This window comes from Arabidopsis thaliana, chromosome 2 (genome assembly GCF_000001735.4).
Source record: "Arabidopsis thaliana chromosome 2, partial sequence".
Taxonomy (NCBI): Eukaryota; Viridiplantae; Streptophyta; class Magnoliopsida; order Brassicales; family Brassicaceae; genus Arabidopsis; species Arabidopsis thaliana.
In genome coordinates this window covers 4,189,439-4,203,971 of record NC_003071.7, presented here as the reverse complement: position 1 = coordinate 4,203,971, position 14,533 = coordinate 4,189,439, and the positions used below count along the sequence as shown (strand labels likewise).

The window sequence follows — 14,533 nt, the reverse complement described above, 5'->3', positions numbered from 1 at the left end:
AGAACCCTAAGACATCTATTTATACAAAACGAAATAAAATGATAGTAGACGGGCCAATAACCTAATCGCCCGGCCCATAGAGTGATAATGGGCCGAGATGGGCTTCGTGATCCGATGGAGCTCCAGGCCGCTTCCAAACACTTCGTCTTCTCCTCTTCTCTTCCTTGTGCTCAGCTTGTCTGGTTGAGTGCGGATTTGAGTAGACTATGAAGATGTGATCGAGTGTCCGGTCGAGTGATGGTGTTAGTGGTGAGTGATTATACCCGACCAGGGGGTCGAGTAACTTGGTAGAGTGAACGGCCGAGTGTGGTCAGGTGGTGTGGCGAAGTGATACTCGACCAGGGGGTCGAGTGGCGTCATCGAGTGGCCTGCGATGAGGATACTCGACCAGGGGGTCGAGTAGGTGGGAAGAATGGCTCCAAAGTCACTCGACCAGGGGGTCGAGTATGGTGCTGGATGCACACGACCTGGTGGTCGAGTATGTCTTCTGGTTCTGGCTCGTTTCTTCCAATTTGCTCGCAAACAGCTCCAAATCACCTGAAAACAACTCAGAACTGCAATATGTATGCAAAGCTATCCTAATCATGCAAAGTATGCAAGAATGATGAGAAATGATATAAAACAGTGATGAATGATGAGAAATGATATAAAACAGTGATGAATGATACGAAACTGGACTCAAAACGATGATGAATGGACACTAAAAACATGCAAATTATAGACATATCAAGGTACTGCCATATGGGGTAATTAGTCTTACTAAGGAGGGAGGTTCTGAATTTACTGTGAATGGGCAGAGGGTCAAGCGTTATATGGCAGATTGCCCTATTCCTGAAGGAACTACAGTTGACCTCCAGGAACCCATCAATGCCTAAAATAGTAAGAAGTCTAGCTTAAGACTTTAAACTAGCTCACTTGGGAGGAAATCCCATGCCTATCTCTGTACATATTTCATTTTGATATCTTGATATGCTTTTTAGTGTTTTTGGAATTCAGGAAATAAATCAGGATTTGTAGAGCTGTGAACTCTGTGATCAAGAAATATCTGCAATAGAAGCAATTCTACTCTATCAATTGGTCGAGTAAAATTGCGTCACCATTTTACTCTATCAATTGGTCGAGTAAAGCAACTAAACAGCCAAGCTTGGTGATCGAGTGGCCCACTTGTCTCCCCATCATTCTATTACTCGGTGGACAAAGCCTTTACCCATCATGCTCAATCACTATTTGGTCAACACCCTTATCCCAACAAAGAAAGCATAGGAGACCATCCTCCTCCACTCATTCAAATCGAAACCTAAAGATAAGATATCACTCTCTCTCACTTTCTTCTTTGTGCGCACTTCAATACGATCTCTCTCATTTTTTTTCTGCTTCACACCATCTCGAAAATTTCAGCTTTCAGCTTCCTTCAAAGAAAAAAAAAATCACTTGCCCACCCCCCTGTTTCACTCGATCAAATCGCAAGTATTTTTATTTGTTTGAGACTTATCTACTAAGCTTTAGTTTTGATTTCTGAGAGTTTAGCTTCACCATGAGTTCAAACAGCAACGAATCCTCAATGGACGCCGATTTCAACGTGGATGAGGCTGAATCTTGGTCTACTAGGCCTCAGAGGGAGATGGAAGTGTATAGGCGGTTCAGTCAACATGCCACCAAGGTCCTAGCTCGTGATAGAAGAAGAGCGGAAATTGCAAGACGTAAGAGAGCTATGGCCGAAGAGAGAAGTCTCGTCGATGAAGACCTTGGTGGGGATGAAGACTATGTCCCTTAAATAACTCCAAGAGCCAATAAATCCTTGATGAAGAAGACAAAGCTATCACCGGATGGATACTATGAGCTTTTGGCAGCTCACGAATTCCATGGCACTCGATACCCCCACTCCGAAACCATGAATGAGCTTGGCATAACAGAGGATGTCGAGTACCTCTTTGAAAAGAGTGGTCTTTTGGGTCTCATGACCAACCCTCACTCAGCCTACAAAACATAGACGCTTCAGTTTATTGCTTCGCTAGAAGTAGAGTTGTTTCAGGGGCTATCTAGCCATGAAGCAAGGGAAGAAGGGCTTGGGTATATCACATTCGCAGTCTATGGAAAAGACTATGTTTTGGCTATCAAAAATCTTGAGGATATGTTTGGATTCCCTAGAGGGACTGATGTTAAACCCAAGTTCAAGAAAGAGGAGCTTTTGGATCTTTGGGTAACAATAGATGATGACGCCCAATTCTCGTCCTCAAGGGCCAAGAGCAACGCAATCCGAAACCCCTGCATTCGGTACTTCTAGAAAGCAACGGCTAACGTCCTCTACGCAAGAGAGAAGACCGAACCGATTAACAATGGCGAGATAGAGCTGCTGGATATTGTCCTAAAAGATATCCTAGTCTACACCAAGAACAAAGTACCTATAAAGGGTGACACCAATGATGCTTCACCATCAATGCGTTTATTGAATCATCTTTGTGGTTTAGCGAATAAGCAGAAGAGAACCATTTCTATAGGAGGAGTGATAACACCTATACTAATGGCTTGTGGAGTGCCACTTTAGTCGACTCCCTTTGCCCCTAAATGGATCGACATTCCTCACCTGAGATGGGCTTTGTTTGTTGAGCATCAGAGTCATGAGGGGATGCATATTCTCAAGTTTCAGCATAGGACGGAAATGGATGCCAAGCTTCTCTTACCCAACCAAGAGCTAACAACCATCACAGTGAGAGGTAACATCGATTTCAACCCGCCTAATGAAGAACTCTTCTTCATGGAAAGAGCACCCCCGACGAGAGAGGCTTCAGACATTGAAGAAAGGGTTGAGAGTGAAGAATGAGCTGAGAATGAAGAACCAGAGGAGATGGATTGGGAGAACTACAATGCTAGTAGGTTCCATTTTGAAGAACACAAACCACCACCAAGAGTGAGTAAGAGTCTGACTGTTGCGCATAAGAACATTGGTTCGATGAGTGCTTAGAATAAGTTTCAAGACAGGATGTTGGAAAAATGTGGCAAGGCCATAACCGCAATCAGGCTGTACTAAGTTGTTCATCTTCAGGCGCCACCATGGTGAAAGAAAACCGCCCTGAAGAAGTGGTTTCAAGAAGGCAGAGAGTTTCACCTTCAAGGCAATCTGCCTATGAGCGACGAGAGGTAAGTCGCCCTCAAGCTCCTGCAAGACATTCATCTCATGAGCACCGCGAGCAGAAGAGAAGGAGAAAAACAAGAATTGTTCGGCCAAGGAGCAAGGACCTTCTTATGTCCAGTAGAAGATCACTCGACCAAGATACTTGACGTGATATCGAGCAGAGTGTCGAGCAGGATCCATCGATTCAGAACGAGCAGAGTGTCGAGCAGGATCCGTGGGTTCAGAACGAGCAGAGCATCGGGCAAAATCAGTGGGATCAAGATGGGCAGTACTCGGGAATGAATTGGGATGCTTACCATGGCATCAACGAGCAGGAACCCACCTCTAACAACTGAGGTAACACCACCTCAACCATTGTATATACCATAGCATCTTTTTATTTTTCTTTGTGTGTTTTGTGCTTTGGTCTTGAATTCTCTTTCAGATTTTTATTACACAGGGGACTGTGTAATTTAAGTTTGGGGGAGGGTTCAACACATGTTTAACATTGTGTTCTCTTTTCTTATTTCAAATTTGCATCATCCAAGGCATAGAAAAAACCATAAAAATTTGAAAAATTTTCAGAAAATTATTTCACAAAAAAAGAGTGTCATGTAGATTGCATATCATTTTAGGATTGTATATAGAGTGTTTGCATTTAGGATTGCTCATTTGCATAGGGGATAATGATGATTTCAAACCGATAAGCATGTTTTAATTCAATGAAGTAAGTTCAATGCCAAGGTTGTTAGTTCTCTGTTGCATAACCGATTGTATCTTTGAAGTAAGAACGCACCCTGCTTTGAATTTGTAACTTGACTATACTACTTTGATCGAAACTCGCTTATCTGATGCCATTCCCTATCTATTAGAACCTGAACTGAATTTGCAATTATCATGTCTATGCATTGTTTGTGAACTCATGGCTACCATATACATACTTGGATCATCTTATTCGTTTCATCACCTTCTGTTAATCCAAGTAGTTGTCTCCCATTTTTAGAGTAGTTTCCCATACCCTTAGCCTAGCCTTATTTCAAGTCAAAGATCATTTGTGTGTGATTGTGAGGTCTTTTTCGATTGAGCTTGGTATAATGTGTTAGGTATGAGCCGACAAGAGCAGTCTTTCATGTAGACCTAGCCCACGCTTTTTGGGTTAGCTAGGACTAGGTGGAGACTTGTATTTGGGATTGGGAATGTGTATGGAATGAATGGAAATGTGTATGGAATGAATGGGAATGAGAGTGAGAATGAAAAGAAAAAAAAAAAAAAGAGAGTAAGAGTTTAGAGTTCTAAGGGGGATACAAAAGTGTTAAGTCTAGTAAAGGGTTTGGAATTCAAAGAAGTTAGGCATTGTAATTCAAATAAAAGGGTAAAACGCCCTATGTGCTAAGATCAGAAGAAAAGCCTTAAGTTTGTCAAAGTATAAAACCAAATCCGCTAGACTCTTAAATCGTTTCAAAGAGAACCCCTTAGAACTTTAACCAAAAAGAGAGTAAGAATGAGAAAAATGGTAGAGTTAGGACATCTATGGGACTGAGATCATCTTCTGAGCTATCATACTATATCATTAGGTAGATGGGAGTCTGTTCTTGTAGGTGTCCATTGGCTTATACCTTTAGCATTCTATTGAAGCTCAATCTTTTCTCTGAGAGTCCCCTGTTACTCGACCAAACCATTAAAGGGACCATTTTTGTCTCTTAGCCTAAGCCCGAAACCAAGTGAGTTCATAACCATTGCATTGCTTGATGCACTGTTCGTGCTTAATGAATGTTAAAGGGAATTGGTTGATGTGAATGCTTGAATAGATTAAGGCAAGTTGTTAGGTTGCATTCTGACGAGTATGGCTAACGTTTTTAAGTAAGGGTCTATCATCTTGCAACCTAGAATTAGCTACCTGGACATTGAGCTTACCCGTTTTATATGCATGCTTCGGTTTTTGATTCGCCACCTTCAAACCTCTCCTTCAACTTAAGATTTTTTGTTTGCTTGAGGGCAAGCAAGAGATAAGTTTGGGGGAGTTGATAACACTGTATTTTACTCATTTTAGGTGTATGTTTATCATCATTTAGCTTTGCATTTGCTCATTGTATCATGACATTTTGCACCATTTTAGCTTAATTTGCATACTTAGGCATCTGGGATCATCTTACATTCGCATTGCATGTTTTGGTGTGTTTTCAGGTGCAAAAGGAGCTAAAAAGGACTCTACTCGATCCATTCACTCGATCCAGGCAGCTACAGAAGAGGCATCATTCTACTCGACCTCTTTACTCGATCTAGGATGCTACAAAGGAGGTTGCAGTTTACTCGATCCTCCTACTCGATCAAGGCAACCTCAGATGAAGCAACAAATTGATCTACTCGCCCCTCCTACTCGATCCACTACTCGATCCATTTACTCGACCAAGGATGACCAACTCTACAAGACTTGTTGAGCTATCAAAGCGTCTTCGGATCCTCCTCATTCCCCACTCAACCAGACATCTGAGCGTACGGATAGGAGAGGATGAAGCATCTACTCGACCAATTGATCACTCGCAGCATAAACACAAAGGCGCAGACTTTGCAGCACCCTCTTTACTCGATCCCCAAGATTGAGTATTCGCCCAAACCGCCTCAAGTCTCTTGTCTTCTAGTGAATCTAGGGTTTCCAACATTTTAGTATAAATAGATCACTTTGGGATTTGTCCAAAGGATCTATGCTTTATCTTTCAGTTTTTCTTTGTGTTTATGAATCTTGAAACCTTAATTACTCTTAATCTATTTCATTTTTGCATTTGATTGTTTAAAGTAAAGTTCTTTAGCTTGTTTAGATCTACATTTTGGTATGATTTTAGTAATTTCTGGGTTTGTGTTCTTGAGAATGTTGCTTGAGTAGTGATTAGGGTTCTTGAGAATGGATAAGATTAGGGTAATCTCTAGGTTAGTTAGATGGTTAGTGTTTAGGTTTATGCCCTTCTGGATTCGCTTGGCCCCTATGCGGTTTTCGCTGGCTAATGTGAAGATTCGATCTTAGACGTCCAGCGTCCAAAAGACGTTCAAATGGATGTCTGACCTACGAATTCTAGAGATTTGTAGACTCGACCAAGAGATTGGCTTGTCTGCCTACTGGCTTTGGTAGATTGTTTCTTAAACCCTGCTCTGCTATGTTTCATCAACGAGAGTTGAGATTAGAAAGTGGTAGAGTTATGGGGGTCTCTGTCACGAGAGTGGATTGACCCGGTTTTTGAATCTATCGTCATGGGTATCTATCTACCTTTCGCCTATTAGCCATTTGATGAATCCAAGAGTTGCCCTTATCAATGAATCCATCCTTAGAACTTCTATTAGATTTATTTGTATTCCCTGTTGATTGCACTTTTATTTACCTGTTATTTGTATCCCCTATTTGTATCCCCTGTTGATTGCATTTTAGTTCTTAATTTTGTCACATGTTGGTTCTACTTGACCCAATGATCGAGTAGGGCTCTTAAGTTCTCATTTTTACTTGTTCGAATTCTGACCTAGGATTGTTACTAGAAACCCACCATCATTATAATCTGGCTTGACTTAGTCGTCTCTGTACACATCTTGATTGCTAGCAATACAGTGGACTGGATTGACACCCCCTATAACTGCATCGACATGTTTGTGTTTTAGGGGAATTGAACTGAATCACACACATTCAGTATAAGTAGGCATAAAAACCTGCATATCATGTAACTTGACTTGTTAAAATCAACGCATTGAAATTTATTAATTATTATAATAACATAGATTAAACTAAAATTTAAAAAGTCACAAATGTCGAAAGAATAGAATGCCAAATGGCTTCTAAGAGCTTGTTTTGGAGAAACCTTATAAGATTATGTATCTTAATTAATTAATTTACTTTCATAACTTTCAATTATTAAAATTAGGATGCCAGAAAAAAAATATATTAATAATAATTAGAACTAGTTTTTTCTTTATTTAATAATTTATTTTTATTAAAACTATTAATAAAATCTAGGAAAAAATCCGTTTTAAAACAAAATTATCAAACTAAATGTAAATATAAATCTAAATCTAAGAAAATTTATGTGATATAACCCTATTTTTATAGTTCTTAATTTTGTTTTAGATATAGGTTTTTGAGTCTTTTTTTTTTCTAGAGTCTTCTTAGAGTCTTTTCATGTATTCTATGGACAGGGACAACAATGGAAATGGAGACATTTGGGAGTAAAATCTAAAGAAAAGAAGCTAAATGACGAATTCACTTTCAGATCCAGTCGAGAGTGTCGATCGGCACACTCTTGGTGTTGATTGACACCAGTTGCGGCCCTGAGAACTCCATAACGCTTTTAGGTTTGAAGAATTGGATTTGCCCCAGAGGACTTCCCTATTTTCATTATTAGTCTCTGTACGTTTTTTAGGTCATATATATAGTTTAAAAGTCATTGTTTAGACCTAAGAAGTTCTTTTCTAGACATCAAGCTTATTATCAATCTTCCAGAGCACTTTTCATAAGCTATTCATCCCAGTTTTTAGATTTTCATCAGAGATTTAAATAACAGTGAATAGATCTTTTCTAACTCTTTTCTCTATTGATTTGTTTTTGCTTTCTTATTCATACATGTTGTTTATCTCATCCATCATATCAAAGTAGCCTGCTTGGTAGGGTTAGGGTTTCTCACTAGAGATTCATATGATTTAGTAGATCGCCCCCTTGCTAGGTTATCTGTAGGATTCTTCATCTTTTGTTGTTCTTAATGCTAGTTCAAGAGTAATTAACTAGAACTTGTTCCAGATAATAGATATACCAGCCATAGTTATCTGTTACTAGAACTGCTATTTGATGAGCATGGTTTATAGGTGTGTAATAAGAATCGGTTTATCTACTAAGGTGAACTTATCGACTTGTTTAGCATGCATGTTTAGGTATAGGATTTCACGGCACATCACTGGGAATCTTAGCTCTAGGCATAGTGATTTTCACGGAACATCACCTGTTATTCTGATCTATCGCGAAGACAACCGCTGGCGAGTGGGGACTATTCTGCGAATAGGGCCAAAATCGTTTCAGAACGGTGAAATTACTTCCATTTCTGACTAAATTTAGTGGTCGAATGGGCTTTTCAAATGATTGCTTTGTTCTTTTTGCTGCAATAGCTTCATTCCTTCACATACCATTCTTGTGTGGAGTAATTTTCTTCCAGCTCCCTCTTTCGAGTACTCTTTCAAGCTTTAGCCTCTTTTGTGACTGTATCGTTGTTAGTACACCCAACTCCTATATTTATTTTTATTTCTGTAATTATTTATAAAATTATGATTTACCGAGACTCAAAAAGGATATCTTAGATTTGGTTTATTTGTTGGAAGGTTTGTTTTAGATTTTGTCATTGTGATTTGCTGTTGTTTACTTTTTCACGAAAATGGGGTCAGAGGGAAACATGAAGAACTCGGCTGTGATACAAGTAAGCATTAGTGGATTTGGGGAGTCAAATACTACAAAAAAAACTTATAGATTACCTTGAAAACGAAGTAGGACTCATTTGGCAATGCTTATTAAAAACTTCTTGGATTCCTTTGGGTATTGTCCTAATTTTGAGATCACAAACACTTTAAACATCTCCAAATTTGATTGTTACAAGATAGTGGAGCCACATGCATTTGTCCATTTCTTGATCCACGAATCAGCAAGTGAATGAAGCAGGTAAATAAACAGAGAAATCAATTGGATGAGAAATTCCTAAGGATGGGGTAATCGAATAGTGTAGTCTCCCTAATCAATTCAGTTGGTTATCAAATCTGAATGAATCTATCCCTAGACAACAGGTTCAACAACAGATTAATTCACTCATGTGATAGAAATCATCAAGTAGAGCTAGACACATACCTAATTCCCATTAGCGATCTCTAAGTAAGCAGGCATTAAGAACTGACTGTTAAAGCCAATAACTGCTTTAAACGGCCAATCCCTTGGGATAGAGACCATTACCAATAGAACTAGTAGATCCAACGTTCCATTAAACGCCTTCTGAGCGTTGGAACGTTTAAGATCGGATCCTAGTTGATCAGAAAGTAATAAGCAGTAAACACAACTAATCGAGAAGGGATTCAATACATTTACACATGATATGTCTATAATTTGCATGATTTAGGCATTCATTCTTCATCACTTTGTCATTGTTTCATCCACATTCCATCTCATTAGGAGTCGTTTTAGTGTGTTTTACATACTTAGGACGATTTTGCATTAGGATTGCATGTGCATGGCATATTTGGTTATTTTCAGGTACTTTGGATGCTTTTGGAGTTCAAACAGAGGAAAAACAGAACATGAAGTCAGAATGCCCAATGACGTCTTCCGCAAAAGTACTCTATCGCAGCCTCGGATCCCTGCCAGGGCAAATTACTCTATCGCAACCCCGGAGAAGCAAGCAGCTCAGTTTCACTCAATCGCGAAGCCGGAGGAATCACCCCACCGGAACCACTCGATCACCAGGAAGCCTATCTGCTCATTCTGCACTCAACGAGACAAGGTGAGAACAAAGAAGAGAAGAGAAGCCAAAGAAACCACTCGATCACCATCTCATGACATCCACTCGATCGCACTCGATCACAGGGTCGCTGGACCATTCAATCTCGACTTCACTGCATCTCACTCGATCGCAAGACGGAGCCCCTGAAGCCCAGTTTGATCAATGACATACTCGATCACTAGGATGCTCATTTCAGCCCGTCAGATGCCAATGACATATTCGGTCGCAGGATCATGACGTGAAGATTCGTTATATATTTAGTTTCCTTATTTGTTTCATTTCTCGCTTATATAAACTGTCTCTTAGGGTTTTCCCTAGGGCATCCGCTATTATCCGTTATTATCTCGCTTTTACATTTTCGCAACTTTGATAGCCGCAGTGTTTCTCCTGCGACTTTGTATTTTCCCTTTCAAGTATTTGATATTCAGTTTTCGTTTAAGTCTTTCGTCATTTCTGTTATCATGTTTTCAATTGTTGCTTTGCTATTGTCTTTGATTATGTTTGAGTAGTGAACTGTATTTCTGAGGATGGGATAGAATAGTTGTGGTTTACTTGGTCGTTTTAGGTGGTTGAGTTTAGAATACTAGAATCCCTTCTGGATTAGTTGCGCTTACTTCTTGTTTCACTGGCTAATGTGGAATATGAGTCCAGACGTCCAGCGCTCAGAAGGCGTTTAATGGGCGTTGGATCCTATTAATTCCACAGATATCTGACTCTACCCCAAGGGATTGGCTGTAGAGTGGGTATTGACTTTAACATGTTGATTCGATAATGCCTGCTTAGTTAGAGATCGCTAAAGGGATTTAGGTCAGTGTCTAGCTTTGCTTGAGGATTTCCATCACGGGAGTGAATTAATCTGTTGTTGAACTTGTTGTCTAGGGATAGCTTCTGTGAAGTTTTGTCAACCGCCTGAATAGATTAAGTAGACCACACTATTCGATTACCCCCATCCTTAGGAATCGTTTATCCATTTGATTGCCTGTTATCATTTCTGCTTTGTCATTCACTTGCCTGCCATTGCCATTTCTGCTTTTAGTTTCATTTCATTTTTGTTATTGCATACTAGGACTGTTAGAACCAACCAACTTTCTGCTTGGCTTGACTAAGAGCTTTCTGATCATATCTCATCTGTTTGCATCACACCGGATTGGATTAACATCCTAAAATACTACAACGACAAGATAGTGTTTTAGGGATTAATTGATAAAAATCCTACTATCAATTTGGCGCCGTTGCTAGTTTGGTGTTTGTTTGCTATATTTGAGATCATTAGAAACGTTAAGATAAAGTTCGTTTTTGTTACACAAGTTACTAACATTGTGCCTTTTCTGTCTTTGTGTTTCAGGTACCTTGCAACCTGCTTTACAGACGCATCTCTGATTCGTCTGTTATAGCCTAGCTGCTATCTGTTGCATGCATACACGGTCACAAGGAAATCAGAACCTCCTATTCAACGATAACATCGATCGTATTGCTCGCCAACTGAGAGAACAGACAGAAACCGATACAATAGCTGACGTTGTTGATGAGCAAGAGCAACCTACCAACATTGGTGCTGGTGACTTCCCTCACAACCACAACCAGCGTCATGGAATTGTTCTACGTCCAGTACAGAACAATAACTTTAAGATCAAAAGCGGTCTCATTGCAATGGTTCAGGGGAACAAGTTTCATGGCCTGCCAATGGAGGATCCGCTAGATCATCTTGACGAGCTCGAGAGGCTCTGTGGCCTTACTAAAATCAATGGAGTAAGTGAAGATGGTTTCAAGCTTCGCTTGTTTCCATTTTCACTTGGAGATAAAGCCCATCTGTGGGAAAAGACGCTACCCAAGAATTCAATCACGACCTGGGATGACTGCAAAATGGCCTTCTTGGCAAAATTCTTCTCTAACTCCAGGACTGCAAGACTCCGGAATGAGATATCCGGATTCACTTTGAAGCAAAATGAAAGCTTCTGTGAAGCTTGGGAGCGCTTTAAGGGTTATCAAACCAAATGCCCTCATCACGGATTTTCCCAAGCTTCTCTTCTCAACACACTTTACAGAGGCGTCCTGCCTAAGATACGTATGCTCCTTGACACCGCTTCAAATGGGAATTTTCTGAAGAAGGATATTGAAGAAGGATGGGAGCTAGTTGAAAACTTAGCTCAATCGGGTGGCAATTACAATGAAGACTATGGCAGAAGCATCTACACCAGTTCTAACACTGATGACAAGCACCACAGAGAGATGAAAGCTCTCAATGACAAACTAGACAAAATCATCCAAATGCAACAGAAACATGTTCACTTCATCTCTGAAGATGAACCATTCCAAGTACAAGAGGGGGAGAACGATCAGTGTGCTGAAATCAGATATGTTCATAATCAAGGTGGCTACAACAAGGGGTACAATAACTACAGACCCAACCCAAATCTGTCATACAGAAGCACCAATGTCGCGAACCCTCAGGACCAAGTCTACCCTCAGCAGCAGCAGCAGCAGAACCAACCAAACCGTTTGTTCCTTACAACCAAAGCCTAGGGTTTGTTCCAAAGCAGCAGTTTCAAGGAGGATATCAACAACAGCAACCACCACCTGGTTTCACACCACATCAACAACAAGCACATGCGCCTCAGAATTCAGACATAATGACTGTGCTCCAGCAGCTCATTCAAGGACAAGCCACAGGAGCAATGGAAATCGCTAAGAAGCTGTCTAAAGTAAACAACAAAGTCGACCGACAAGGCGTCGAACTTAACAGCAAGTTCGAATCAATGAGCACTAGGATGAGATATGTGGAAGGCATCCTCGCTTCACCATCGGTTAACAACAACCCATGCCAGCTTCCAGGGAAAGCAATCCAGAATCCAAAGCAGTATTCAACCGCCCATGCCATCACCATCACACATGATCGAGAGCTGCCAACTCGATATGTCCCTACATCAAACACTGAGGACAGTGTAATTCTAGAGGGGGAGGATTTTTATCAAGATGATGTTTTGGCTGACAACCCAATCGAAGAGCCCATACTCACCAGTCAACCCACTCGACCACAAGCTCCCCCAGCTACTCCCTTTGCCAAAAAAACGGAAGCTGCAAAGACCAAAGACATAGACTTTGTGCCACCGCCTTACAAACCTCTGCTTCCATTCCCTGGTCGTTTCAAGAAAGTTCTGGTTGCAAAATACAGAGCCCTTCTTGAAAAACACATAAAGGATATCCCTTTAGTGGACTGTCTCGCGCTAATACATGACGAGCACAAGTACGTGAAAGACCTGATTACAGAAAGGATCCAGGATATTTTACTCTACCATGCTCCATTAGGCAATTGACTTTCAATAATTGTCTATGTGATCTAGGAGCCTCAGTCAGCTTAATGCCACTCTCTGTTGTAAAGAAGCTTGGATTCGTTCATTACAAGCCTTGTGATCTAACCTTGATTCTTGCTGATAGGACTTCAAAGACACCTTTTGGCCTTTTAGAGGATGTGCCAGTAATGATTAATGGAGTAGAGGTGCCTACTGATTTTGTTGTGCTTGAGATGGATGGAGAATCTAAGGATCCTCTTATCTTAGGAAGACCTTTCTTGGCTTCAGTTGGAGCAGTAATAGATGTAAAGCAAGGAAAAATTAATCTTAATCTGGGAGAGGATGTCAAAATGAAGTTTGACATCAGGGACGCTATGAAGAAGCCAACAATAGAAGGACAAACCTTCTTAGTTGAGGAAATGGATCAGCTAGGTAATGAACTGCTAGAGGAGATTGTGGACAGAGATCACCTTCAAACTACTTTAACTGAAAGTAGTGAAGCTGGATTTCTCTCCAGTGAGACCTTGAGCTATGAGATGTCATTAGACTCACACAACGAAGTACCAGGATTAGAGATCTTTATAGGTGTCATTGCGTCAGAAACAGAGGATGTTACATTGAACGAGGAAGGCTCAACTGATACTCGACTAGAATGCTCAACCAAACAGCTAGAGTCAAGCGTGAGGGCATCAAATGATTGGTTAGAACTCAAGGAGAGGTCAAAATGGCACGATAGAACTATAAGAGAGCTAACACACACTGTGAAAGAGCTGAAGGATCAAGTTAAAGAGCTCCATGGGAAAGCCAACCAAGCTCCACTCGACATCAAGGACGTCCCAAATGATGAAGTTATTCCTATGGTTAGAAAAGAAGGATGTGAATTCACATCAAAACAGTCTAGAAAAGACGACTATACAGATGATGAAAAAGGAGCTTACCAAGAAAGGGTCATTGAGTACTCAATTACAGACTTGTCACGAGAGCATGCTGAATTTGATGTTGTATCTACCCAGGAAGGAGAGGAGACGTCAATTCTACTCTATCATCCTCCTTGAGCCTAATGAGTGTGAGGACTCAAGCTAGACACTTAAAACAAGCTCACTTGGGAGGAAGTCCCATGCCTATCCTTGTATATAGTTTTTTATTTTTGTTACTTTAGATTTGTTTTGGTTTTGTTTTTGATTCTCAGGAAATGAATAACAGTTGGAGCAACAACAGGGATGCAAACGAGTGTTCAAATAAAAAATTTTAAATTTTTGATGAATCACTCTATCGCAAGACGAGAGTAAAAGCTCGAGAGTGCGATCTAGTGGTTTTGGGACAACATCTTTCTCAACGAAAATGTCATACCACTCGATCGCAACATGGCAATGGTGAGATCAAGTGGTCTCCTAGTGGAATTGCCCAAACCACTCAATCGCAAGGAGAAGTGAAAACGCCCGACATGACTTCAATGACAACCCGCCTGAAGACATGTCATCCAGCCACCATGACATTGCTCCGCCAAGGAAATTCACGTATAAACATAGGGACCACACCGTTCCGCAAGTTCCCCGTCTCATGAGCCAATGGAAAACAAGAGGAGGAAGAGTGCTAGAACTGTACATTCATCAAGCAAAGGCTGG

At 40.6% G+C, this 14,533-nt stretch overlaps 2 pseudogenes across 2 annotated transcripts; both read left to right on the top strand.

Annotated features, from left to right (window-relative positions):
* Positions 1-1,534: 1,534 nt before the first annotated feature.
* On the top strand, positions 1,535-3,402 carry AT2G10680 (annotated as a pseudogene; the record flags this gene model as incomplete). The annotated part of the gene is made up of 1 exon: positions 1,535-3,402.
* Positions 3,403-11,031: 7,629 nt separating this feature from the next.
* Positions 11,032-13,963, top strand: AT2G10670 (annotated as a pseudogene; the record flags this gene model as incomplete). Its single annotated transcript has 1 exon — positions 11,032-13,963.
* Between the last annotated feature and the right edge of the window lie 570 nt (positions 13,964-14,533).